Here is a 3857-nt window from a genome sequence, read left to right as displayed (position 1 = left end):
ACTGCTTTATCCCCGTTGTCGCTGTTCACAAGCACTCTGATGCAACACTTCTGTCTGTTTAAAGGCCTATTTGCTTATGTGTATTACCATGTGCGTGTGGCCAGATTGTCGATGAAATGCTGGTGTTGATGATCTATATCGCAAAATTAGATCAATTCAACCTCAATGCCCAAAATATCGATAAACAAGTGAAGGCCTTCAATGCACGGCACGGATGCATTACAATGATGTTCACTCAGCCTCATCAGAGTTCAGTCGTTGTTTTCTTTCTCGTTTTCCCCTCATTATCTGTCCGTCGTTTTGTGCCCCTCCCTGAATGGAATTATGCACGGCCGGTTTACAAAAAGAAAAAAATAATGAAGAAATAAAATGATAACAATCAAGATTAAAAGAAGGAAAAAAAAGAGAAAAGAAGAAACATGAGATTTGCCTAATAGTGCTTTTCATATCAATACTCTACGTTAATGCCTATTATGAAGGTAAGCCAGATGATAATAACTATTATGAAGAGCTTGCTTTCAAAAGGCGCTAAATCCATATTCTTTTCAATTTATTGTAGTAACAACTACTCATTTTGCGACTCACACTTTAGTTTAAAGATAAACTGAACTTATTCGACACACCTTTCTTGAGTGTGTGCTTTCTTTCCAATATTAAGTAGGTTGTAGAAGAGTCCGTTTGATTTGAGTTATACATCATTTTAAAGCTTAAAATCTGCTCTCTATATGCTCTTCACGAAAAATTCATGTCTGGCGACTTTTTGTTATTTTTGTTATGCAGGGTCACATATAGAAAAAAACCGTAATGGATTGACCGGTATGGAAAACGAAGGCATACAGATTAAAAAAAAAAAAAAATATGTGGCGAGGGCGAGACTGTAGGCCTACAGGCAACATCAGCCCTTTTCACCTTAATAAGCTCCTTCAAAGCTTGTATGGTTTTATTGTGTTGTTTGTTGATTTTCTTTAGTTAATCTTTATCATCCCTGAAGACCTAATGGTCTCAAAGCAGACAATTTTTGTAAACAGGCAATAATCGACCTGACGTCACAATAGAAAATAGGGAGAAAGAAAGACTCAACACGAGGTTGAATGTGGTACCTACAACAATGCTTTTCTTTTCGAAACCCTGGTCTTAACCCCCCCCCCCCCCCCGGCTTTCTCAAACATCCAAGGCAAAATACTTATTGTAAACACAATGTAATCACCCATGACTTTACAGCGGAATTTCTTATTGATATAAGGAAGCATGATTTATGTCAATATAAGGAAATAAAACCATAACAAAATAACAAAATAAAACAGATCAAAGGTGAACACTATACAAAGCCTTTTGACTGTTTGTTCCACATTCGCAGCCCCGGCTCAGTCGGCTGTATACATGTGCGGATCGCATATTCCGCTCAAACGCACAATCAGCCCAGCAAGTCGATAAAATGGCCGAATGCCACAATACAATTAAAGAAACTGATTCTCGCGATACCATTCATGTCGCATGCAACTTGTATATATAGTGATTGACTATCAAACTGTGCTAGTGGATTTTCACCTATGACCTCTAGTTGATCTCGTACTTATTTTTATCGACGATCTATCATTTACATTGGTCCTACCATGGACCTAGCTAGGTCCATGGTCCTACCCTGTGGAGTCTCTCCTGCGTTACGAATTCGTAATGCTGGCTCTATGAATGAATAATCTTACGTCAGCTAAAAATGCGGGACATCTCCTTTCTGGCTGCTTCCTACCATAGCATAGCTACTGTTGACCTATTCATACGTAACTGTACGACAATATTGTCAATCTATTTTTGTTTTTTTTTTTGTTTTTTTTGTTTTTTCACTGTCTGTAACTGATTTGTATCCGAATATAATTATATTAATATATGTACTTGTTTTTATCATGTTCCTTGCTTTGGTGATATAAGGAACTTGAAACTTGGATTTGCAAGTACACTCTAAGGGTGCGTTCGAACGCTCCTAGAGTGTACCGTACCGCACTGTACCAAGCCAGAAGTGGTCTTCCCGATCATGTGCTCCAAAAGTGTATCTATACCAAAAGCGTACCAAAAGTTCGCTGTAAAGCATGTGCGTTTCATGTGCATACGTCACAATGCAAAAGCAACATCACTCTTTGTTCGGGACACGGGGGGGGGGGGGGGGGCGTTTCATCATGATGAATCATCAACGAGTTCGTCGGAGGTTTTCACCGACAAATTTACTATCAGCCAATCAGACGCAAGGATTTCAGTAGTTTTTAACAGTTGTCAGTGTAAATCACTGACAAAAACTTTCATGAAATGGTCCCCAGGTCATGTAAGTAGTTCAAGCGCCAGGTGGATGATATTCTTGCTACAAAAATGCTTGACCTTTTCTAAAAAATAACTCTTGAGGTACGTTTTCTCAACAGAGCGCTCGAACGCACCCTAAGTTTCTAATTGCGCCACTGGTCCTTTGACAGAAAAGCAATCATAGATGTGCCATCAATTTCGAATCAAGCAAATCTCTGTATTTTTAGAACTTTACTCATTGCATGTCCAGTGGAGTGCAGTGAGGGATGGGGGGGGGGGGGCACTTGTCGAGCGCCCCTCTTTATTTTTAGTTAACGCCAAAGAAAAAAACAAAGAAAAGGTTGATTTTGTTAAGGGGCCTCCCCTTTACGGAATTCCTGGATTCGACCCTGTTCTGGTACACACTCAAAGCCCTTCCAGTAAGTTTGAGCAATGATAAGCATTGTATGGCTGAGAAAATACATCTATATCTTATAGCCTCCGTGCTGTATGCGCAACGCAGTAACTGCGGGTCGCCATTTTGTCAAACTTGTAGGTGTGATAATTATAGGGAAGTAGCGTATGAAGAGAAGAAGAATTAACTTTTAGTGATATAAAATTAGTCGACATCACTACTGTAACTTGTGACGAATGGGATTATCAGTATACTTGATTTTCGTGACGTAAATCACGTAAACAAAATTCTATTTTATGTAATGTATAAAAGTAGCTGATTTGATATAAGAATATTGCGCAGGTGACTTAATTATACATTTAAGGTGAAAGCAAGATTTAATGCTTAAAATGTGATTTCATAGTTATTTGGATTTTTTTAGATTCAGTCATTAAATTGTAAGGACCAGTAAGACGTTTTACTTATTCAACTTGAAGGCTCGAGTGTTCACGTTTTGATGTTTTGTCTTTCTGCCTATATTATATAGATTCCTATTGCATGTAGTAGCAAAATGGACAAGAATGCATAAACATGTGGCCGCCAAACTAACTCATTAATTCACTCAAATTGTCAGGTCATCAAAAAATTTCAATATATCCCTTAAAGATTCTATATATATATATATGTATATATATATATATATATATTTTTTTTTTCCACTGGAGGGAAGAGTATAGCTTCCGATTTGAACCGAAGATAAACTCCGGAAAAGGTCGGCTCGCGAACTGCACAAGCCATCATCATTCTCCAGTGGCGGTGGTCAGTGTAAAGTGCGAAGCGGGAACGTAGGAATGTAGAACAGATAAAACGAAGAGATTGAACTTATATCGCAAACCAAAATGTATTGAATAACTTTGTGGACGGAGAATTTTTAAAATATCAAAAGTGCCGAACAGCATAGAAATTTTCTTCAAAGAAATTATGCGGAAGGTCCCTCCATGTTGTAAGGGATTTGTCCCATCCCAGATTCTCAGCCTGCATAGCTTTTTAAAGTTGTCTCTCTCTTCTTTTTTTTTTTTGTAGCTTAAAGGTGTGTTCTCGCAAGGACACAGTAACAAAAGGAAGAATTATATATTTTTATTATAAGTTAGATACCTTTTCCGGAAAATAATAAAAATACATGAATTTGACGGCA

Source organism: Diadema setosum, unplaced genomic scaffold (genome assembly GCF_964275005.1).
Source record: "Diadema setosum unplaced genomic scaffold, eeDiaSeto1 scaffold_28, whole genome shotgun sequence".
Taxonomy (NCBI): domain Eukaryota; kingdom Metazoa; phylum Echinodermata; class Echinoidea; order Diadematoida; family Diadematidae; genus Diadema; species Diadema setosum.
This window is presented reverse-complemented; position numbering follows the sequence as displayed.